Genomic DNA, 26,255 nt, shown 5'->3' on the forward strand with positions numbered 1-26,255 from the left:
CTTGCTGTACAGACTGTCTGGCTTTCTCTTTCCTTCTCCTTAGGACAGACAACTTCTGCACAAAAAGGTTCTTTGTCTTTTTAAGGCTTCACCTACTGCTGCTTATTTTCTACCTGACATCTATTTGTGATATCATAGGCATTTCCTAAGGAACAATTACAATGTCAGGAAAAGACGGATCAAATGCCACCACACAAACACATGTAATCAAGTGTTACCAACTTAATTTCAGCTTAAATTCATGTAATACACTTTTTCATTAATTAGTTAAATGCAGAAAAATGTAGCTTTCTAAAAGAGGACTAAAAATTGTTACATAGAAAAAGCAATATCAACAGCTACCCAACCTTCAGTTGAGCTAACACAAGACCTGGATTTAAGGTGAACAGTAAGCACTGGGAAGAAGCAAAACATGACATAAAAGCAGAGTTTTTCTTACAAGATTCCCTAGAGATAAAGGATGATGGGAAAAGAGATCAAAAGCTATGATATATGCTTGACTGCAGTAGGAAAATTATGTCTAAATAGCTGCATTGATAAAGGAGACATAACAGCTACTTTAATGGAACAGGATAGGTGTTCTTACATCTCCTGTAAGCCTAATCAGGGCAGTACAGTATCCTATAAACATATCCAGGCCAGTTCCAAAGCTAAAATAGCAACATGAACCTGCTAATCCACTGGATTAATTATCACTCTTGGGACCTAAGCTAAATTTTCCAGGTGTTTCTTTGTGTAAGATGCATCAGCACAGAAAGCAAAACTATGAATTCTTAATATTTTTTCTTGCTTTTCTAGTTCATGAAAAGCAGTTTCCATCCAGGCGCAGCAGAAATCTGAATTCTATCATTAAACCATTTAGAGCCTGACACCAGAAAGACAAGATGGTCTAGCAGGCAGAACTATCAAATAGTAGGAATTAAAACAGACACTATTTCTGCATGAAACCATTTCATTTTTCTTTCTCCTTTTCCTTTTATCTTTGCTTTATACAAAGAATCTGTGTGCTTGTACAGAGCCTAGTACAATGGCATCTCAAGTAGTCTTTTTCAGTGCAACAAAAAAAAATACTACATCTTTTGTTTCCATATTCTCACAGTAGGGTAGGGCTCTGTCTCACACTTTAAGATGTCTGGAAAGGCGAATACTATATCCAGATCAACACAGAAGAAAACAAAAGCTTAAGTCAGCCATATAGCACAAAAGAACCATACTCCCCTCACACATCTAGTCTTTAGCTACTTATTTCACAGCTAACACTAGAAATTAGCCCCCTACCATTCTCTTCTATCAGTAATAAATTGACTGATTTCACTTAAAGTCACATACACTCAAAGGGCACATTTGTTACAGTTGTGCCATATGTGTTCAGACAAAACTATCTCCAGTCAGATTGGGCTCTTTAGACACAGCAAGATCAAACAGCTCCCAAAATCCTTTGATGGAAATTTAATTCTTTAAAAATATGCACAAGGTAATTGAAAACACATTTTATGATATTTCAGATTATAAACAGTAGATCTCTGGCTGGGTTGAACAAATAGCATTGAACCTTTTTCTTCCTTCTGAAAAACCACTGTGCTTGGCAGCATGAGGCACCGACGCATCTTCTGTACCAGTACAGGGAAACCAATGCTTATAATGAAGAGCTTGTGTTAGGATGCAAATTGCACTCCAACAGAAGAGACTATTTGTAAATATCAGTTATTGCTCATCCAAAGCCTTTTTTTTTTATATTAACATGTTTTGTTTTGTTTTTCCCCCAAGACCTAAACACAAGGCCTGGGTTTATTATACTTTTGCTACCTCTCTCCCCATTCCCTCGCACAAGTCTTCAGGAAAAAGTAAAAATAAGCATAACTTACTCACAATCTCCAGTCTTATCATCAATCCTATCCATCCTAGAATGCAGAGACATTAACAATCATAAGATAAAGGTTCAGAGCATAAAATCCAATTCAAGCTTTGCTTACTTGATATTTAAACCACTTTGCCTTTGCTAGTACTGTGAATCATTAATGTAACAAATCCATATGCATGCTTTAGAGAAACAACAGTTACAGAGGGAGGCACACTGCTTTACCCACTGTCACTTCCACACGTGCACCAAGATCAATTTGTTCCATCACTAGCACTTTGTGCATTTGCTATAGGAACAAGGAAACTCTGAGCAGCAAATCCTGTGGGCAGTCCAAAACTTTAGTGATTCATTCTACCAGGCTATTCTAACTTTGCTTCTCTTCGTGCGATGAGGTAGAGTCTTATGTTAGGTGCCAGAGATACCACATGTAAGAACAAGACAACCAAGGCTTTTTCATGTTCCTCTGAAAAAGACAGGATGCTAATGGGATGGGGGTAGGGTGAATGAGGACTTCTCTGACATTTAAGGAAACAGTATCTTTGTTACAGTTAAAGCATTTCATGGAAATATAAATGCTAGTCTGAAGGAGGTCATTTCTAATCAATGAAAAAAGTGAAAAAAATCAGCCTTGAGTTACCCCAAAGGAGTCAGGAGACCATAAATATTCAGAGACCATGGGAGAGTCTGCTTCAGACTCTGCCTGTATCACACACCAGCTATGAACCTCAGTCTTCTACACGACTCAATTCATGTGAAGTGTCTCAATGAATTTACAAGATCTTTTAGTGGTAAGAGTATAATGAGTTTGTGTCTCTCCTTGCTCCTGTCCTTGAGGTAAAAGAGGTGAAGGGGATCTGGAACAACCTGGGGTTCCTTCTGTAGCAAAGCCACAGAGAAACCTTTATGCTCAACACACCATGATTGAGGCTTGATTTGAGTACACATTGTTTTTCATTATCTGTTCCATTTTTGATACTCTGCAAGTAACCTAGTCCCTATACTTTCTCCTTAAACTAGAGATTGAACTACTTCAGACCTAAAAAAGGAACAGCCATGACTTTTGTTCCCACAGACTTGATGTTTCACTTCATCTTCTTCCAAGTTAGTGACCTTTGCAAATATGGAAGTTTTACTCCTGAGTTGGAACAACACAGACCAAGGAAGGTTAGACAAGATAGCTAAGACTGACGTAGCCTTTCACTAAGGTAAAAAACACCTTGTTGCTTGCTTCACCTTCCTTCACTGCTTGAGCCACAAATAAGAGAGCAAAGAAACATTTAGAGCAACAATGGTTCTCACCCACTCTGCTTCCCCTTCTGCCTACTTATGTCGACAAAAGTCTTTTCATTGTGTAGGGGTCAAAGAGAAGGCCTTATTTTATACAAAATGCTTCCCCCACCTCAGAAGCAGCAGTTGATGTTTAAACTAAGGCTTCCTGGTTTATTAGTGGTAGGGTGAAATGGTAGGGGATCATCTGTGCTTTAAACTAATGCTCTTTTCCCTGAGTCACTAAAAGAATGTACTGCCCTTTGTACAAGAGGAATAAGAATTTAATGTATGAGGCTCCACTCTTCCATCAACTCATTTTAAGGGATTCTTCATCATAACTAGAGTTTTGAAAACTGAAACAATCAAAAAAGACAGTTCAATCTAAAAATAAATCAAGATTTAAAGTGAGACCACTCTGAAACTCTAGAAAAATTAAAATTCATTGTGTAGGAAGGCATCTGCACCTAGGTAAAACCCAGCAAACCAGTGGTGAGGCAAAACTGAAAAGGCTTCTTATTGTTCTGCACCACTCTCCCTGGGTAAAGTGAAAGTAGAGGAAAATGAAGTCTTTCCACCTCACAAGTAAAGATAGAACAATACAAATCCCAGGGCATCATTGACTTGTTAAACAGTTTCTGCTGGCTCTATTTTAAAGTTCTAAAGACTTTGAAGTGGAGTTGTAAACTCAATTGATTTCAAACAAAAGGCTAATGTAATCCACTTTCAGCACCAGTACCATGCTGGCAGCGAATACATCCTTCTTAGTAAAAGAAATTACTTATTAGGCTTTAAAGCATTTTATTTCAGTGTTTTCAAGTCATTTAAGAAGTTGGATGGGCATGATCTTGGCTGAATTCAGTCACAGGGAAACAAAGCCAATCTCTGGACCTGTTTTACTGGGGAGACAGTAAGGCCGCCAGGAACACTGACATTAATAGCTGACACGTTCATATGTTCTTTTTGTCCCAAGCTGCTTTCCAGGTATTGTAGTTTTATACATGAATTGTTACACCCAGCTCTGGAGTGCAGCCATCCCTGAGGTGGGATGTCCAGCTTTAGCTGTGCAAGGTCAGCAGGATCAGTTCAGACAGCAATAGCCACTGCATCAGCTTAAATGACTGGGCAGCTCTCAAATTCAGACACTGGAAAATGAATGGAGAGTTTAGGAAATACTGGCCACCCTTAGAAAAATTTTATAAGGCAAGTCATGAAAATGAACCCGTTTAGGAGTTCATGGCAACAAGATCAGAAGTCTCCACAAACAGCCAAATGGAAAAAGATCTAGGAGGGAATTGATTAGAAGATTATGGGACAGACTGAATGGAATTACCAATTGTAGAGTCTGAGAAAAATGGGAACAAGTAGAACATAGAATAGGTCAATGATTTCAAATCTTTCCAATAAGTTCACAGCATTTGGCCCCTTCCTTTGGAAAGTGCATGTGATACACCAGGGAAATTAATGACTCAAGGCAGAGTGTGAAGCTAAGCCGATTTTAAGGTGGCCCTGACAAGTTTACATATACATATGAAAACTGCACTACCTCTTCACTGTGGGTTTGAGTTTCTAAAAAAAGGTAGAGCACGTGTTAAAAAACCGATTCAGTTGGGACAAAAAAAAAAAATCTCGCAGTATAATTTTTGAAGACCAGTACTCGACAATGGGCACCCAGGACAATTCAAACCCAGAAGTGACACAAATTTCCTGAGGTAACTGCAAGTCTGCTCGAGGCCCAATCAATAGAATTAAGATCATTTTGTCCAGCAAATGTATTCTGGACAAGATCTGCTATTTGACCTTCCAGGCGTCTTGGCAAAAATGTGCTATGTCATTAATGTCCAAATGGATTTGGACAAGGAGAAGCTGCTTTCAAGGAGCTTCTGTAAAGGGACGACACAGCCTAAGAGGATTTCACTATAACTAATTATAAATATTTCAAGTATTCCTATATTGCTGACAGTTTCCAATGCCTATCTGCTCCTGGCTTCTACAGAACTGACTTCCATCCAAATCCAAGAGCTCTTCTTCCTGGATAATTTATCTACACTGAATGTCTTGGAAAGTTTTACCACTTTCCTCTGCTACTTTCATACCACTTGACTTAATTCCAGACTGAAGCACTTTGAGGCTAGAAGTCTTCTCTCCAGACTATGACACTGGAGTCCTTTAACATAACAGCAATTTGAAAGATATCAATAACAATCTGTAATTAGAGCAATTATGTTTGGTATAGAGAAAGAGAAAGAAGATTTTTTAGATGCATATTAGCCTCTCAGAATGGTTATTTAGTAGCTGGAGCTGCCTTAAAATAAAAGCTCATACGGTAAATTTCTTTCATATTCTCTAATTCAGATGAGCACAAACCCATTTTTAAAGGGCATGCCAATTCCTCCTGAGCCAGATTATGTAACAACAACTGTCTTCCTCTCAAACTCATCATTTTGTGCTAAATGGAAAAAACCAAAACCAAACCAAAAAAAACCCACTCAAAGTTACTCTTTACCTCTGTCAGCAAGAAAATACAGCACACACTTCCCTATCTCAAACTTCAACTTACCTCCTTCAAACTAGGTAGGTACTAACCCCAAATCCAACAAGTAGGCAACCTTTTTCTGATGCCAAAAACGTCAAAGAATTCTGTAAGCATGAGACTGCCTGCAGGCAAATACATGACTCACTCCAGTTGAAACATTATGACAAAGGTCTATTTTTCCCTTTCTCTTTATTAATTTCATACTTTCCATTGTTTACTGCTGCTCATCCATAGCTAATGTTTCTTTAATTGAGCAGACTTGGGCTGCACAGATACTCAGAAGCCAAGTCTTTAGCTCAGCCTATGTACTTAAAAGACTGCCCAACACAATACAACTCACCTTCATTACATACCTTCCTATTTTTCTAGCTGCTTTGATGAACAACGAAACAGTTAACGTTCACCTTTACAGTTGTATCAATGCCATTTGGATCAACCATCCATTGAATGAATGAGAGGAATTCACACCTCAAGGCTTATTGTTTCAGGCTGCCTGCCAACTCAGGTGGCTATGGCTGCAGCAGTAACATACTGGTCACTCTTTAAAAGTTTTTTTTACAACTACTAAAGATAGAGCTAGTTTGAAAACTTCTGGTCATAGAAAATAGAGTACAACCATGACATCTGTGTAGCCCCCAAGCTCTAGCTAGCCCTTTTTAAGGAAGCATACCTCATTAGTTTGGAAGTCATGCGTTTAAGCCACAATTCATTCTTTTTCCTTGAGACAGCGTTTTTCAACATGACATCCTTCTTAGGAAGGCACAAAAACTTCCTCAGCTCCCTGAAGATGGCTTGCCCAGAGTTGCATACGTTCATACTGTGTGCAAGCCGTGTTTTAATACGCAAGGCCAGGAAAGAAAGCAGTCACCTCTGCACCCCCAGAGGAGTGTGAAAGCTGGAATATCACATAAATCACAAAAATAGGCAGTGGGCCAGATACCAGAAAGGAAAGCAATTCTCATTCCTAGGTACTTGCTGGTTTCCTATTGATTGTAGTGGGAAACTTCCAAGTTCCCACTCCCAGTCTCTGGGACAGCAGCAAAAATATATACACTTTCTAAGTACTCCAGTACAGAGATTAGCAAACCAGCATGCCCCTGAAACTTCACTGCACTGGTGCACACACCACTAATGTGACAACAACATTGACCTGGAATTCACTCGTGACAGTTACAGGATTAAACAAGTAAAATCCAGAATAACAAAATCTCACATGCATTTTGCCCATGTGAAATACAATTGTCTGTTACTTGTCAAAGGAGCTTTACAGAACTAACAGCTTACAGTATCGCTTCCTTCAAATTCACAAACATGAACCAGAGCACCACACTTCCATCCCTTCCATGACAAAAGCAGGAAATTCCCCCACCCACTATTTCAAATGAGGAATACTTAAAACTGAAAGTAGACAAACAGAAAGGTTAGTGGCTGGAAAGAAGTGTGGGTCCCAACTAGGAAAGCAATAGCTAAGTTACCTAGATAACAACAGTAAATAACTTCAATAAATAGAAGTGGAAAAGGCTTCCAAGATGATTACAGTGACAGCAAGTGAAGATGGAGTGTATTGATGTTGCAAAAGAGGCAAACCAAAACTGGGATCAGCACATCACAAAGCCATCACTGTCATGAAATTCATGGAATCAGTGAACAGGTAACTTGGAGAAGTTCCTGGATGATGCTCTGGCAGAAAGTGCTACTGTATGCCTTGATGTATGAAGAGAGTACAGAATAAATATAAGGATGTAGTTTGATCATTAAGTGGAATGTTACCAAAATACCATGTCTGTAAATGGAGTCGGACAGCTAAAGATGTTGGAAAGCAAGTCATAAAATTGCCTGAATGTCTCATTCTTATGCATATCCTATCTCCACTGACCATCAGTGGCACTTGCCTTGGGAAAGAACACAAAGCCAGAGTAAGCTTACAGCAATTCTTTCCCAAATACACCCTCCTGGCAATGAGTGGTTTATGGACTTAAGAAGCCAGACCATCATGTTTCATAGTTCCCGAGTTTAACCTCTATAAATTTAACCTCTTCCTGAACTCACTTAGGCTTTCTTGATATTTTGTTGCAGTGAGTTCCACAATCAATTGCACATGCCTTGTATTAAAAAGAAAACAAACAAAACAAAACACAAACTTGTTCAAAGCTTGTCATCTGAGTTTTATTGAGTTCTCCCTTTATTCAAATGAAGCTAGACTGATTAAATGGTGTGGAGGAGGTAAACAAGGGATATAGTTTTATCACACCCTCAGCCTCCAATCAAGATTTTTTCCAAACTGAAGTGTCCCAGCTTACACTCTGGTCCTATGGATGTCATTCCATACCTCTGATTTTTCTGCCACTCTCTGAATCCTTTTCAATTCTAGCAAGCTTTTATGCGTTACAGTCAGAGTTGCAGATACAAGTCTTGAAAATGCCAGAATGTTTGTTTTATTCTGTATTATATTTCCTAACTTTATTATTTGGCCACCCCTGGAACTAACAATTTGAAAGAACTATCCACAGAAAAGCCCAAACCACTTGCTCTACATAAGAATTTAAATTACATTCTCCGTTAACATATTGTGTGGGGATTCTCAACTCCTCAGTTGTATTTATTACTACAATACCTTCCCAGACACCATGCTCAGCACCACAACTTCTCCTCAACATTGTAAACATAGGAGAGCACTCATTCCACTTCAGTAAAGTTTTTCAAGTAGAAAGTTGTTTTGGGAATAAAGCATACCATGAATTAGTCTCATATCATCCCTAGCACTTATGACATTTGACATAAAGCAGAGACAAAAAGCTGCAAACACCGTTCCCTCCATTTCTTAGAAGTCAATCTACAATGAATAGAAGCCCAAAGAAATGCTGTGTGCTCAGTTCTCACTCTCAGCACTCCTGCTTTCCCCCCTCTCCAAGAGCACGATAAGGAGACATAAATCAGTAGCCTCAATTCTTCACACACACACCCACTCACCTCCCAAGTTAACAGAAAAGATGAAAACCAGCTGCCTTCTAATTTGCCTCTGTTCTAAGTAAGCAATTCCCACATTTATCAATATTTCATCTAGCTATTTTTGGCACCAATATTTTCCACATCACTTAGAAATAGAGGGGTGACTACAGATGGGAGGGGAGAACATAAATATAACCCCCACACAAAAGAAAAAAAAAACCACAAACACCAAACACTGGTCTCAGGTTTCACAGTGGGACACTTCCTGCGCAAGATTATTCATTGTCTTTAATAATTTTTTTGCTCATGACATGACTTTAACTAATTTTGTCATTTTGAACAATCAGAATAACTAAAACTAATATAGATTCCTTTCGAAGTAGAAAAAAGGTCCTAATTCCCTAAGTCTTCAATGTTAACTCAGACAAAGACTGACCAATATTAATCCAGCCTTAAAAAAACAGCTGATCATTCAGCATATACCTCGAAGGGTACTTGGAAAAGATCACTTTTTTCTCACCCACTGAGAGCTTCCACGTTCTGTGCATGCAATACTGGGCTCTGAAATAACAACTGGTTCAGGACACCTCAAAGATCCCAAATCCACAGGTTGAATGCTGCTTGCCTGGATGGCAAAATGAGAGAATTATTTCCAAAGGCTCCTGGAAGGCAGAATGGTAGTTTTATCCTAGGAACAGAATACGCACACGCAATCCCTCCACAGCACAGGGAAGGTCTCTGCCAGCTCCCTGGTAACCAGCTTTGTTTTGTTGACTAGACTGTTAGAAAACACCAGGGAAAGAAACGCATGGCTTGGCAGTAATGCCCTGGACTCAGAAGACATGAGTTGAGGCACTATCAGTTTGTGTGAGAAGGGGTAACTACAGTGACCTTTGTCAAAGTACTTCATCTTTCCAGGACAGAGTTCCTCATCTCTTTGCTTGTTAAAAGATGGGACCTTTGTGGTTTTAAGCAGAAACTCCTTAGCCCAGGATCTGTGTCTGTTAGTGCTAATACAGCAACATGAACAGGTGTCTAATCTTCAGTCTAGAGGGATCTTGGATCCACACCTTAAGTATCAGCTGCTACCAACGACAACATCCACCTCCACCTGCCTGTGCCCACCACCCCATTCTCGTATTCTTACTCTTCCCTTTTTACCAACTCTGGCATTCACTCAAGCACAGAGGAAGCTGGATCAGAATTGAAAAGGGAAAAGAAAAAAACAACAACAAGAACACCAAAAATCACATTACATTCAAGACCAGAATTTTGAGTTTGAATATCTTCTTCTATTCCCAGATGGATCTTTTCAAAGGTCCTTCTCTACATGCTGTCTTAGAAATACATTCTAGATTAATGTCACAATATTCCTTATATTCTTTGTTAAGGAGTAAACAAAGTGTGGATGTAGGTCCATGATGCCAAAATAATGTCTAATCTCAAGTAAAAGCTGGTAGCATACTTCACTAACAAATTCAAGCCTACCTTTGTGTACAGTTCAGCAGTCAGTTGTGCTATAATGAAACATGTTTTCCGCAGTACTCAGGATAGATAGAACAACCTACCAGTGAATTATTAATTTGAAAATCACAGAATGGTTGGAGTTGGAAGGGACCTCTGGAGATCATCTAGTCCAACCCACCTGCTAAAGCAGGTTCACCCAGAGCAAATCACACAGGAAGGTGTCCAGGCAGGTTTTGAATGTCTCCAGAGAAGGAGACTCCACAACCTCTCTGGGCAGCTTGTTCTAGGACTCTGGCACCCAAAAAGTAAAGAAGTTTTTCCTCATATTCAGAGGGAACCTCCTGTGCTTCAGTCTGTGCCCATTGCCCCTCATCCTGTCATTGGGCACCACTGAAAGGAGTCTGGTCCCACCCTCTTGACATCCACCCTTGAGATATTTATAAACATTGATGAGATCTCCTCTCAGCTTCTCTTCTCCAGGCTGAAGAGACCCAGCTCTCTCAGTTTCTCCTCATAAGAAAGATGATCCAGACCCCTAATCATCTTTGTAGCTCCCTGCTGGACTCCCTCCAGTAATTCCTTGTCCTACTTAAACTGGGGAGCCCAAAACTGGACGCAGTACTCCAGATGCAGCCTCACCAGGGCAGAGTGGAGGGGAAGGAGAACCTCCTTCGACCTGCTGGTCACACTTCTTCTAATGCATTAAATAAGCCTTTTTTGCACTCAGAGCAGTAGGTGTGTTAGCTACACTGGAAAGAAGTATCCAATTAACTGTGTGAAGAAAAGGGACACCAAAATAATCACTTTGTTTACTATAACAGGATGGTAAAACTTAGATGACTGCATCTGGCCTACCAAAGTGACAATAGCACATCCAAAGAGGCAGAACCTGTCCATGTACCAGCAAGGAGGCGCAAAATTACTTCCTACTGGGCTGTCAGATGACCTGCCATCCTCAGGTAAATCCCAGACAAGACAGATAAAACTCACAAGCTGTATTAAACCAAGTTTCTCCTACATGGATATACATTGGACAACTGCATCGCCAGAATCATAGCATAGCATTCATGTTCTGTTTGTTAGAGAAGATTTGATCTGGCGGGGAAGTATGATTTTCTCAGTTTTGTCACCTATGTCTTTATAAAAATCTTTCAAACAGTATTACATATTTTGGATTTAAAAAAATATTTGTGTTCAGTGTAACTTGATTCAAAGTATTAAGGCTTATTTAAAGGTAAAAGGCATACCATTCTTACAGAAGGAGTAATGAGCCTTAAAAGAAGCATATGACAGTGTGCTTGTCATGTTTAGCTTTCTGGTACATTTCTCCAATATCCAAAAGAGGCAGGAGGCACCTTCAGTGAATTGCACTGACAGTAGAGATATCCACATATGCGTAAGTAAACTATCAAAACAAGAACCTTCCTGGCGTGGAGAGCAACAGACGGCAGATTCAAACCCCGGCTATAGAACTTGTGACAATAAGTCAGCTCAGATAGACTAGGACAGTGTAATTATATGATTCAACATGTATTTTCTTCACAGACAAGTGTTTGCCTACAGAGAGCCAAGCCAACATTAACAAAGCACTAGTGTGAGCTCCAGAGAGAGAACCTGAGTTGTAGTACTTTTAACTGCAGTCAAAAACAGAATGCTCCTTTCAGGTTCAAAGAGAAACCACGCAGTTATTATAGGAGCATATTGTTGAAGAGACTCCACAAGGCAGGCAGACGGTTAAAGTGCAATTATATTCCTTCTAAAAAAGTACTTCAAAAAGACATGCTGCAGTGAGGAACACCACACTGAATAAGAACTGCTTTTAAAAAATGTATGTGACTTCACCATATTTCAAGTCAGGATCACTTGTATTTTCTACTCTAAACAGCTAAGTATATATTCTACAGCTACCATGTAGAGTTTTAAGAATATGCATCCTCAGGCTCAGAGCATAGCAGTAAATTAAGAGATGTAGGACATTATAATTTCCCTGAAAGATTGATAGACAGATTGTTTGTCACATCAGGATAAAATAAAACAAACAAAACCCACAAAACCCCCAAACCAAAACCAAACAACAACACAACCACCACAAAACATGAATGAGAATATGATCAAAATTTAACATCATTTGCTGAGATCCAGGAAACTTTAAAAATGGGCTGATAGGGCTGATAGGGACAGCTTCACGCACTTTGGAAGAAGCCATCCAAATTTATAAACTATCAACTAGGACCTTAGAGTTCACCAGATTTTGGGAGATGCTGTAAGAGCTCTTTATCTTATCCAGAGATGAGGATGGAAGTAGTAAACCTAATAAACTGTTAACATAATGGCAAAGCCCCAGAAGTGTTAGGTGGAAAGGATCTCTACACATCCATAATACAGCATCCCGCTTGAAGAACTTCCATCACTACCCAATCAGATCAGCTGTAGTTTTGTCTCAACAAGCCTTGAATACCTCCACAAACAGAGGTGCCATAACATTTCTGAGTAACAAGTTCTAGTCCTGAACTACCCGCTGAAGCTTCAACGTGAACCACCCAAGATGCAACTTGTAGACACTGCGCTTCATTTTTCCATCTGCTACTACAGAGAAAAACTTGACTATTTCATCTTTGTACCTCCCCTTCAAGTGATTGTAAGCTGCTGTTTCATTGACAGCTCCGTAGCAAGCCTATAGATGAAATCTTTGAAAATCTCTTACTAGAGTAGGAGATACTTGAAAATGAAATCTCTTTGGAGAGAAAAGTGGAGACTGACGAGTCCAATTTTCAGTTTCTGGCTAATTTACATAGTTTTATATTAAATACAATAGCACAGTACAAAACAGCACCTTTCCTTAAAAGCAGAGTTTAGTTTAAAATGAAATTTTGCTTCCACACTATTTAAAGAGAAGTAACTTTTGCTTTGGTGTCTGTAATTCCCAGCTCTCTATCCCTCCCAAGAAGTGATATAAATATCAATGTAAGCATTTTTTTTCCCTTAAGGTGGGGGGTGGAAAAGCGAAAGAATTTAATGAGTACTATCTGCTGCTTTGGCACTCAGAAGGGCTATGTTTGAGAGGAAGAAATCCATGGAATATGTAAAAACTGATTTCACTACAAAATATAAGTAGTTTCTGCAGAAACATTAATTTTAAAATGAATTCTCTTTCAAGTTTGTCATTATCACAGTCTAACTTAAATACTCAAATTTGTGCTATTACAGGACATCTGTACAAGCCTGTTTCCTTAACCAAAACAAACATACAGTGTAACTAGAATAGCATGTTTAAAGTTAGCACGTTCATGCCAAGACACTGCACTTTCACAATTATTTGCTTTTCTTCCCTCTGCTTCTGGGCACCTTTGGGATATGTCTTCATAAAGCAACTATTGAATCAACATATGGAAAATTAATGTTTTGCAATATGCATTCAAGTTACTTTAAAGGTAAAATTTTGGGTCAACTAATCAGTTTGGGGAAAAAAAAATGAATCAATTTACCTCACTGAAGCTAAAATCCTTCCCTAGATAGTTCTCCCTAAATCTCAAGGTCAATGGATTCAATGAGCACATAATGTTCTCACTTCAAACTACTCATGTTCTTAGATGAAAACAGACTAACGATCAGATCCAGGTTGGGTGCAACTCCAATGACTCCACACAGTCTCAAACACTTTGAGAGGAACAGTCATGGTAATGATAAGAATCAGCTGATCCATCCAAAATATGAAACTGCTCATGTCTGAGTGAGAGTTATCTAAACCTGGCCATTGTCAAATAAAAAAAGAAAAACAAAAACCAAATCAATCAACATTTCCATACTGCCCCACTCTTCTATGCACTGAAGTCAAGCTGCTAAAGAAGCACAAAGTTTTTCTATCCTCCTTCTACATATATTTCTCTTCTTATGAGGTTGCTTATTCAGTTTGTACTAAAAAGTTCAAGTCCAAGGACTACTGCAGTTTTATTTAAATAAAGTGGGCATTTTTTTTAAGAAAATGTATCATAATTTAGACAGAGATGTGACTGCTATGCTTTTAATCTTAAAATATGTTCTGTACTGCTATAACTTAAGGGTTCTGTGTTTGTTTCCAGAGTACATTTAGCTAAGAAAAATTTGCAGAACTGCAATTTTGAGAAGAAAAAGGGAAGGAAGAACTCTAACACCATGATATTTGTAACATGAAGCAGCTTTTTTTCTAACCAGAGCTTGACACTTCTTTTCAAAGAGAAAAGCATCAGTTATGAAAAGAAGGTGATGCTTGGTGAATTTCCCAATAGATATAGGATGATTAGGACAGTGGGCAACAGGAAATACTGAATGTACTGTGCTGCACCCACACTACACTCACTTTTAACTAAATGGTTCAGTTGCACCTTTTTATGAAAGGAGAATAAACACAGTCATGAAGGAACACGCATTTTAGGGTCCCACACTGATACAAAGTTGTGTTTGCTTCAGGATAGGTGAGTGCAGGGTGGGAGTGTCTATTTCTTTTTTGGAAAACACTTAAATGCAATCTTTAACAATTGCAACAGTCAAAGTAAAAATGAGTGGAGAAAGCATGTAAAATGCAGAAAGCAGGAGCTGGAAGGAAGCAGGAGTCTGTCAAGCCAATTACTTGTCTAAGCTCTTGTTTTCCCCTCACTACCTTTTTCCCAAATCCAGCTAATAAGTAAAAACATCAAAAAACCGAAAGCCAGTATCCCCATTGGAGGATTGGTATCTTGGGTAGAGTTCAGCTGCAATGGTATTAATCTTCCTTTAAGCCTCTGTTTGAACAATGTCACTATGGAAACAGATCTGTGATGTCCTGCACCTTATCAGGCCTTCTCTATTTAAGTTCTTCTCTTTTGTTTTCAACAAAGCCATTCGCTGAACCTCAAGTAATCTAAGAGGTTGAGGTTTTGGTTTGTTGGGAGTTTTCCCCCCCCAGCTCTTCCAAAAGGTTCTCTCACCCACTGATGCCATCTGACAAGTTTTGTTTGACCCACATCTCTTCAGTTCCTAGCTCAAAAATATTATGGGTGTATTTATTGCCAAGCAAATTCTATAACTTTTTTTATTCACACACACACACACACTCCAGTGACATAGTTTTCAATGAAAATTCCGCTCATTCAACAGCAACTTTTTCATTTTGGTTTTAGCTGTTAGGAATCTGCTTACATCTATATCAGATGTGCCTGTAAGTTTTCTCTAGAGAATTCCTAGGTTAGAGGTATAAAGAGGTACATCTCTGTAACACCAAATTTTATCAATTCCAGATGCATATGGAATCCCAAATTCTGTGTTTACAAATTCCCAATATTAGAATACTTTTTGGGGACAGAGAACAAGAGGGGAGCTGGGAAGCTTCAAGGTCATTTTATGCAAATGAAAGAATGCAGATTGGGTTTGCCCTCACTGCATCCAGATCTGATGCACAGGCAAGAGCCATAGCAGGTTTTTTTGCAAACTAACCAAATGCTATAGCTTCTACAGTAGTAAGCGGAATGCGTGCTATAATTCTCCACACAACTAGATGTGAGCCAAACATTATATAACCTTTAGTTTTAGTAATACTTGCCCACAACTGTAATTTAAAACAAGGCTATAAGAGACGTCTGTCTTAAGGGAAGTTTCTGGTACTTTCCAGTTTGGGGGAAGAGTGAATCTTATCAGCTTGCATGAGAGTTTTGTGAAGAGGAGGATGGGAGTTATAAAATAATTTTAATTTTTTTGCTTACTACCTTCAGTATTCTAGGTTGGCTGAGGAAGCAGAATATGTGCAACACAGTAGCCCAAGACATGCAATTAACTAGCCAAGTGAGCTTCACAATGAAGAACTAAACAAAATGTCCTTAAGACTTCCACTGGGACAAAGCAACTGCGTGTGTGTTGATGCTTTAAGAAAAGGTGAAACTGGAAGAAGGCATACAACTCAAACATTTCCCCTTTATGTATATTTAACTGCATTATTTCTAGGCTTTGCTTGAGCATGCTGTCCGACAGAGGCAGGAACATCACAGCTCACACCAATGCTCACTATGGCTCAGTTACTATTTCAAATGGAAATAAGAAGGACTCTTAGAAACCTCATAGCAAATCAGTTTCATGTTGTTGCTACTGCAAGTTTATATTTTCTTTATTCTTATCATAACATACCACCTAACAGCTTTTGTCAGGTGTAAAACATGACACATAGTAGTAATGGATTTCAAGTGATATTCTTCCCTGATACTTGCACAGCTTATTTTGGTTTACTGAGGAACAAATTTGAGATATAGCCAAGGAGAGAACCTGCATACCTAAACAAACATTATGTGTTTAAGGTAACAAAATTCAGATTTTTTTTTTTTTACCTGCATCTAAGCATGGAACAGCAGCCTTGGTTCCTGTTTCCACATGGATGAGGAACTTGCTGTTCTATTTCAGCCCTTACCCAGGAGAACCACAGAAAAGCAGGTAGACTCCCTGCTCCCAAATGGAGCATTGCCTCCCTCCAGAGTCACAGCAAAAGCAACGTAGTTCACAGAGAACAAATTTTTCAGAGAGCTCCTTGGATGGTTTATGCTAAATTCCTCTGATGTTCAACAGAAGGAATATTTCTAGAAAATGCTACTACACGAAGTGAAAAAGAGACCAAATAACACATTCCAGCTTCATCCGTACTGAACTAATAGGGAAATTTTTCTTTTATTTTTTCTTTTTTTTTATTTTTAGGAACTACTAGACTTGGCACAAAATAAAGTGTTACTTTGTGCTACTCCTCACATTCTCATTTAATCATCTCTGCCACCTACTACTCTGCATCATCTCTTGCCATTGAAAGACTAAACACACTGCCGATTTTCATGGACTTAAAAGTCAGGATATAAAATGAGGGACTAGGAAGTAACCAGCTAATTTATTTTCTGGCCACATCTCACCTTTCACTGGGTAAGACCATGACTTTTCCAAGAACCATGTGTATAAGGCCATCAGTGCCTCCAGCCTCCTCTTGCACAGGTGGCAAAGGAACACGGGAAGAGGTCAGCTGTGCCTTCAGAGAGGAATAGTTCTACACCCAAAGCTGCAGTTTTGCAACTTAACATTTTCTTTCTCGCTGTAAACATCCCCCTGCTGGGTTTTAGCCCCACTCTTAGTAGCCTACTGTTCACAGATATCAAACAAAATCAAACAAATATACTTCAATAAAACAATTACAAGTAAGAAGGGGCCAAGATAAGCAAAGACATAAAAGTCATGGATATAAAATGGACAGTCAATATATTTAGATTAGAAATTAGAAAAATGCATCCAATATGGCAGAGGAACAGCTTCCCACTAAATAAAGAAAGAAGGTTAATTCCACTTAAAGATCAGAGTATGAGAAAGGTTGTGTGGCACAGTTATTATCAATAAGGCTGCACTGAACAAGGCCCACTGGACCACTGGGTCTCACTCCCTGCAAGGATAATACTGGAGTTGGATACTTCTGTGTACCACATTATCCTGGCATTATGTCGCACAGTTCCCTCTGAAATTACTGAAAGTTGTGCTTACATTTCTGAGGGCAGATCTGGGCAATTTGCCTTTAGCCTCATACCACTGAATACACTTCTGTTTCTCCCTCCCTACCCACAACTTTAAGAATTAAGCTGGGAACATAAATCTCTATTTCAGATTTCCTTGCTTTAGACTGAGTAAGCCAAGATGCTCCCTGCCCTTCTCAAACATTTACAGAAATGAATCCATTTGGGAGTAATTTCTCCTATGGAAGACACTAGTCTATGACATTGATATGCATTTTATCTCCACATTAGTTCAATTTTGTAATCCAAACTGGAGCAAGACTTTGGTTGTTTCTGTATATTTCAGGCTGTTGTGGGTCCTCAAAAGATGACCAAAGTGGTGAAACAAATTTGGAACACTGGTTTGCTTTGAAAGTTTCTCATAGAAAGCTTTAGCGATCCTTCCACTAGAGATTGCTCATCAGACAGTTGCCATTAATTATTGCATGGGAACATTTGGCCAGATATTCACAAGACACAAATCAGTCATTAGGGATTTAGTTTGTTTAGAACTATGGCAGGAGTTGGCTTTGTGACTTGTGTGCATCGTTTCAAACTCCTATGACATTTTTATTGGCCTGGCTGTAGACAGAATTAGGTAGGACTCAGCAGTGAAACTGATGGAGGACAGGCCACAAACTGAATGTGAATTAGATAAGTGGAGCTTTGCCAAAACCATGAGCCTCTCCCTGCTACACTGCACACTACCAACCTAGAGGCTGTAGCAAGTTTAAACCCACCATTAAACCTGTGTCTAAATGGAAGTCTGTTTCATGGGCTAGAAGAAAATTAACTTGATGATTAAGAGAAAAACAGAGTTACAGCCTTGTTGGCACAAGCAGTAGTAGAACCAGCTGCCAGTCTTCTTGGAATGAGGAGGCGTATTGCAATAAGAACCACATTTTCTGTAAGAAATCTCAGAGAACATGATCAGCAAGTTGTCTCTAACATCTCAGATTTATAGCATGGCCTGGCTCAGCACCACTGCAATTTCAGAGCTTCCTTGCAACAAAAACTGTTATTAAAGTTTGAAACTCTGGCCAAGGCTTTGCATCCTATAGCAGTTTGTTATCTCCCTCTCTTCTAGTGCTAAACGTCAAACAGTGGTCTCCCTAGGTTCTATGTAAGCATGTGCAATAACAGTCCAGAGATACAGCACCCACCTTTTAAAAAAAACTATTTCGGTGCAAACCACTGGGGTCATGTGCGGTCCTGAGGTCAGCAAAACACATCACCTTTTTCTATCTTGGTCTCTTCTGACATTAAATGAGGCCAACAGATAAGAAAAGAAGAAAATTGTGCCCTAGCATGTCCTTAGGTAGAATCATGCATTTATGTGGATGTGGTGTGAAACAGTAAGGCAATGAAGGTAGAAGGAAAAAAAAAAAGGAATTTTCCATCTCATTCCTTATAAGTTATGATGCATAGAACTATGTACACTACTGTTTGCACAGAGGACAGCTCCTCTAGGCATAGCTGAAGTAGTTCTACAATGTGTTAGTGACGGTGAAACAGCGCAGCTCGCAAATCTCACTAAGAAAGTAAGGTAATTTTCAGTTTATTAGAATAGGAAATTCACATTGAATCCAGCTCCTTTCCCTTCAGAGAAATGAAGCATTTTTCTGGGAGCAAAAGAACTCTGATCCAAAGGAGGAACTGCATTGTAACACTCCCAGTCTCCCACATGATTCTTCTGCCCAACAAGTCTTCATTTTATATTTTGGTATATGGAAAAAATCCCCTTTAAGAAACAGGAGATTAGAGGTTAATCTTTGCTTTAACAATAAAAAGAAGAAGCCACTTCCCAAACTATTTCAGTCTCATGGGTTAAATGGAACCAGCTGTACATGTGACCATCATGCAAACAAAACTGTGTGTCACTAAAAAGAAGCTCTTTCTTGGCAGCACAGAAAAGTGGACAGGACACTACACTGTTGTCATAAAAGGACAGAGAGGAACGTTAGAAAGGACAGTTATTTGTTCTAATCTACTGGATACTGTGAGCAATTCAGTTTAACCCTTTCACACCTCTATTGAGACTGATCATTGCCACCCAGGTGAAGCACAACATAGTGGAAGACAAATCCTAAACAGAGGTGTCTCAAGAATTTCTAACAGCTGCTGCATTGACTGAACTCAAGTCTTCTCTGAATTAAGTCCTGTGAAATCCAGCATTCGCCCCAAGAAACATGTCTGGGATTATCCCGTAGATTCCATATGCACAGGATACATGCAGCTTCAAAAGACAGCTCCCGGCTGACTGAAGGAGAAGCAGGTATTACAAGGCTTTTAAGGCTCTGCAAGCAATATAGATTTCATATCCTTTTGCTGTATTACTCTATAGACTCCAATAAATCTACAGAATTCATCTTACCACAAGGCTACTGTTTTGCAGAGCAACTGACCCAATGACTGGTAATTATTTGCTGAGAAAAGCTCCACACTATTCTGCCTTGCCACCACAAAGATGACATCTTGTTGCCATTCTGCTTGCCAGGAAACCATCTGGAAACAATATCAATACCACAATCTATAGGCATCCCTCCAATGCATTAATCAGGTCAGAGTTCAATAACTGACAGCATCTTTAAAAACTGGAAAGGATAAAATTGTTGTAATAAGGTACAGTCAAGATCATTCCCCAGGGCCTGATTAAACCTTCCTCTCCTTCGTTTTCTTCCTTTTTTCTTTAAAAAACATACAGCATTAGCACTTTTTTTGCCCCAGTGTTTGGGTTTAAGTTTACCATTTCAGAGAACTTTGAAGCACTAACAAGGAGTCTCAGTTTGATGTACACACATGTTAAGAAAAATGTCTACAACTTCACCACAGCAAATGCAAGTCCTCTCACACATGAGCCAGAAGAACCACAGACTTCTGCCTTGACAGTAGAGTTATCCATGTAAACATTTAAAAGGGCATTGAAAAACTCTGGAGAGAATTAAATGGGGCATGACAATGATTTGGAGACTGGGAAAAATATTTTAAAAATATAAATATACACATTTGTTTATCGTAGCCAAAAGAATGTACAAAGTTCAGTTTAAGATGGTTACAAGGTTTCTTATCACGCAGAGCAGAAGTACTTTCAGAGGGAGACTGGCAGTGCCAGATGCTAAAGTTATCTCAGAGAAAGACATACCAAAACCCAGGGGATGGAATCTGAAGCTGCAGAAGTCTAAATTTGAGTGCCTTTCTTCTAAAGCAAGAGGAAAAGATAAATCAGAAACAAACACACACACGCCACACACCAAACAAAACCACAACTACAAGCAATTTTGTTTTCCTATCTTTTTCAGATTAAAAAAAAAGGTGGTTTTCTAGAAAATATGTTTTAAAAACACAAGTTATTGAGTATAAGACCAATGAAGAGACACACTTCTGAAAAGCAGGGAGTAAAAGTAGTACATTAAATTCCCCTAGATTAAAGAAACAAACAAATCACAGCTACTGAGTTTTATCAGTTCAGTACAGCTCTCCATAAATAAATATATTTATTTTTTATATATTTTTATATATATATTAAAAAATCCCTGCCCTGGAAGTAAGCAGCTGTTCATTATCTTGGACAAAACCCTTTGGGAGCAGTGACAAGGTCTTCCTCAGTGTTTGCACAGCATCTGGCATAACACAACTCAAAATTAATTGTTGTACTATGTAAGTCCATAATACAAAAAGAAGCAGCCAGCCCTTGTTCTGAATTTAACCAGAACTGTTCAAAATAACAGTGTCAAGTCCTGACACTGAACCTGAACTCAAGTTTTGTTTTCACAAGTTGAGACTCAATATTTGTCAAACACTTCAAAGATTTTATTTTTTTATTAAGCTCATTTTTTTAGTTTCCAGAAGTTTTTCTTTCTCCTGTAAGCTTGGAAACTTTGCAGAGTGGTTTTCCTACAAAGCATGTTCAGGCTCTCTCATTTGGAGATGGTAGAGTGGATAACTTTGTCATATGGAAAGAGGCAAGATACAAGGAATCCATGTAATAAGCTTAAAGGGTGATTTTTAATCTTATTTATTTATTTTTCAGGCTACAGATTTCCAAAGGTAGCTAGTAATAGCCTCATGTCCACTTTATAAGCATCTAAAGATCTTCTTGGTCTGCTGATCGGGTGGAATAGCTATGGATAATAAGAAGTCAGAGTTAACTTCTGAAAACTGTTTTTACATTGAGTCTCTCATTGTGGAAGAAATTAATATTTTGGCTCTCCACTAAATTAATTACATATTTTTGAGCCAATTAATGCAGCTGAGCCAACAAAACTAATACTAATGCAAGTACAGGGCAAAATCTTACATTAGAGACCCTCAGAGAACTGGGCTAAAAAATTCACCCCCAAAAAATTCTCCAATGAGCTCCACATTCTGCACATGAAACATACAGTTTAAGCCTAAGAACTTAAACATTTGATAATACCTAAACATTCTTGTGGGTTTGCATTTATAAGTGGCTTTTCTGTTTGTATTTTTTTTCCAGCACATTAAGCTAAATCTGGACTAAGCCTGCATTATAGGTAATGCAAGTGTATTCACTCACAAGTTTTATTCAGTGAACCCCTAAACTGATTTTAGTTAGAAAAAGACAACTTTGCATTCAGACATAGAAGATTCATGTTGCTTACTTTTTTTCAGGCCTTAGAGGTCCTTTCAAACCACTTTCCCTCTGATACAGTTTTGTAAAGTGTTTTGAAACCTAGTGATGAAAGTAGTAAGAATTATGTATTTGACCATACCATTTGAAAAACAGTCTAGTAGAAATTCTGCAAATAATTCACATTAAGGAGGTATTTTACAATTTGAAAAACATAAATTAATGTGCTGTTGAAGTTATCAATACCTGAATATCAGACAAGTGAAGTCTGGCTGGAACAGCTTCATAAACCTACCAATCTAACTGTAAAGTAGAAAATGGTATCTAGATAACAAGCAAAATCCTTCTGAAGCTTGGTAATGAGAACTATTCCACAGCTAAATACCTGCACAGAAGCCAATGATAACAAAAGATCCCAACAGCCATTGAAGTTTCATTGGATAAGAAATCGCTCACGAGAATGGATTAGTCAGATACAGGACTGTAAGAAGTCTTCTGTATCATGAAGTCCAGTTCCTCTTTATGACATGCAACTATTTCACTTAACATCATTACCCTTGCACATATTACAAAGTGATGAGGTACAAGTTTTCACCACAGATGTTACTCCAGTCAGCTTTGATGAAAAAATTGTTCTGGACAATTTCACTTTAAAAGTTGCTGCAAAAAAAATGAAAGTATACAACTGTACTTCATTATTTATCTCATGTGATGGGGAACTCCTGCAACTCATCAGAAAAGTCATCACACAGAGACAGTGTATACATTTCCAACAGCTTTTCTGGTCCAGGCTGATATGTAGTAGGCTTAAATCCAAGACCTTCAACAAAGCACAGATACATAGCTAGATTTGAAGCAAGATTGGTCTAGTACTGACAGGCTAAATAAAGGCTCAAACAGGCAAGCTCTGCAAATTCAGGTGTTTCTATTTACAGAATGCAAGGTGACTGCTATAGCAGGTGACAGGAAATGCCTCACCCCAAAAGAAAAACAAAACCAACACCACCCACAAAAAAAACCAAAACAAGAAATCCACACAAAGAAAACCCAAACAACAACTCCCTCCCTCCCTCTCTTACCACCCCTCCGAAAAAAACCACCCCAACATCAACAACAACCAAAAAAACCCAAAAACCAAAACACTCCTGTGCTCCCAGTAAAAACAACATATGTGACTCTGCTGATACAATGCAAAGGGAACACAATACTAGGTTTATTTGCCTATTTAGATGTTATGGCTTAATATTAACTTCAACTAGCTTAGCAATATTCATCAACAATATCTTGTTTGTATATCTTGTTTCAATGCTGGATTGCATCTGTAAAAGCAGCTCTTCAAAGTGCATCTATACAGAATAAACTTCTGTACTGCTCCTTCAAATGCATGGACATGCTTTATGAAAGAAGGGCAATCTTCCGGTAACTGCACAGAAACTAATATAAACACACTTCGGCTCTTGTATACATGTCCACAGAGACCTCCCATATACACACTGAGCATTCTCCTTCAGGTTTTTTCCACATCTGCAAAACCAGAAAAACAAGGCTATTTTCTCCCTTTATGTTTTAAGTGCAGGGGTTTTGAATTTTATGAAACCCTGGGCTAGAATATGCATAAATGCATACACTGTGCATGTAGCTCCGTTAACACCCAGAACAGCTTCATTCTCAGCTTGTGCCTCCCAACTTTAATAGATTGCTTCCACAGAGTATTAAAATAATAATAGCTGCCATATATCAACACCACATGAGGGCGTTCAGAAATACTCAGTATTTACCCATTTGGAAAAGAAAGGGACAATACAGTATCAGTCATTCTGGATCCATATGCAGTTCTCCAGCGGAAAAGTATAGGGTACAATCCAAACCAGAAGCAGCTATAAAGGCTACCAGTTAGGTAACACAAAGAATGGCACTGATACTAAGGGTCAAACAAAGCCGGTGTACAGATATTCAATTTCAAGAAAAAAAACTATATAAGGATGTGGCAAGAAAGAAAAAGGACAGTAAATAGGAGCAGTTCAGAAAGCAAGAAGCCTCAGGGAGAGTTAAGAGCATTGCAGGGCATAGGTCAGCTCTTAGAAAATGGATTGCTTGAGTAAAGACAGGGAAGGCCATAAAACATGGCAAGTCAAATGTAAGCAGGAAATTAAGATGGCTAAAAGCCAATCCAAAAAGTGTTTGCAGAGGAAGATCACAGTGCTAGTAAACAGGTCTTTAAATACATCAACCACAGGAAGCCAGCCAGGAAAGCAGTCAAACTGTTGGATGACAAAGGTGTAGAAGGGGCAGATAGGGATGTAGCAGAGATGCTGTAGCAGAGAAGCTCAGTGAATTCTTTACATCTGTCTTTACTGCCGAAAACTTCAGGGAGATTTCCATATCCATTGCACTCTTTGTAGCAAATCTGACAGAGGAGCCAGATCAATCTGAAGGAAATACTAGACCAAACAAGAAAGTTAGAGGTTAATAAATCACTGGGACAGAACAATATTCACACAAGTTCTGAAGAAACTCAAATGTGAGTTTGAAGAACCACTAGCCAGGGTGTAAACCAGCATTATAGAAAGCCTCTGTGCTGGAGGACTCACAGACTCCTGCCTGCATAACTTCCAACTACAGGAGGGGAACCTGAGAACTACATTCTGGCAAGTCCAACTTCATTCACAGTAAGAGCAAGCACATTAAAAAGAACAAGAAAGCAAAGGACAGAGCTTAAACATTTTTTACGGCTGAGAGGAATGAGCAGTGCAATCCCTGGCGTCAGTGCTGACACTGATATTACTTAGCTTGTTCATCAGGGAACTAACTGATTGGGAAAAAAAGGTTGCTAAGTAGGCTTTAGCGTAGACAAATTTCAAGTAATTCATCTAGGCAATACCAGCTCTAACCATTCCTATTCAGAAGCTGGAGCCATCCTTGGCAGTTCTCTAAAGACCTTGACTCAGTGTTCAGTATCAGTCAAAAAAGCCAGCAAAATATAGGGCTACTGAGAGCCAAGCAGGGCACTTCTACCACTTCACACAGCCTGAGCATTCTCACCACTTGAGTATTGTGATCTGCTCTCTGCGTACCAAGAAGGACATGGTAATGTCAGAGGCATGCAGAAAAAGGTAACCAAATGGGAACGGAGCAGATATTTTACTTGGAGAGACTAAAAAGGCTGAGACAACTCAGTTTGGGAAGAAGGTGGCTCAGGGTGGATATGACTAGGTATAACAAAAAACCCACAGGCTGCTGAATGCACAACTTACTTGCCAGACCCTACAACACTAAGACAAGGCGGTACTCACCAATACTAGCAATATGCACATTTAAATAGAAAATATTATTTACACAGCAGGTTACAAGCTTCTTGAACTCACTGTCACATTAGGCTGTGAAGGCAAATGATGTCCCTCAATTCAAAAAGGGATTAGACAAACTCTTGGACAACAGGTCTATAAATGGACACTCATACATATCCTCTAATATTCTTAACACAAACTGTGAAAATGGGAGAGGTAGGTAGAAAAGTGGATCTCAAAAAGTGGCTGTTGAAGAATCTTCTGTCAACTTGTCAGACACAATGCTGTGCTAGTTGGAATGCTGAGGCAGTTTTAATGTTGTTCATTTTTTAGGTAGACTCAGCATTTCCACACAAAACACCACTTATGGAGAATAAGTGACAACCAACATTCATTAGGGCTTCAGAAAAGGACCTCCTGCCACTGTGACAACCAAACTAGAACTTATTGCTTGGTATAAAGACAGGAATATTGTTTTAGAGATCTGCTTTCTGCCAATATGCTGACCACTGTCTCTTAGTATCAAATTATAATTATCCATAAACAATACAATAAAATATACACTCCTGTATATTTTTATATATATACTCTTGTGCAGCTTCTGGATTCATTTTGTTATTTTATCTGTTCTATAACCCCAGCAAAGAAGCAGGTTGATAGAAAGCAAACATTCATCATCTCTCATGGTAGGGGTGAGACAAGGACAGATAAGAACAAAGAATAGGAAATTAAACAATTTAGACCAGATATAGGTGCCAGAGCCTTTCTTTTAACACCC

The 26,255-nt window shown here is 38.8% G+C and overlaps 1 protein-coding gene across 2 annotated transcripts in view; it reads right to left on the bottom strand.

Moving 5' to 3' along the window:
- The window catches only part of MYLK (myosin light chain kinase), a 208,775-nt gene that overhangs the window by 175,755 nt on the left and 6,765 nt on the right, over nt 1-26,255 (bottom strand). Inside the window, exon 1 of one of the 2 annotated variants that reach the window (XM_065637615.1) lies at nt 22,222-22,255. The exons of the other annotated variant lie outside the window; for it this stretch is intronic. The gene's annotated coding sequence lies outside the window, so the exon portion shown is untranslated. Of the gene's footprint in view, nt 1-22,221; nt 22,256-26,255 lie in introns of those variants that run through there. 2 annotated transcript variants of the gene reach the window in all.

Source organism: Caloenas nicobarica, chromosome 6 (assembly GCF_036013445.1).
Source record: "Caloenas nicobarica isolate bCalNic1 chromosome 6, bCalNic1.hap1, whole genome shotgun sequence".
Lineage (NCBI taxonomy): Eukaryota > Metazoa > Chordata > Aves > Columbiformes > Columbidae > Caloenas > Caloenas nicobarica.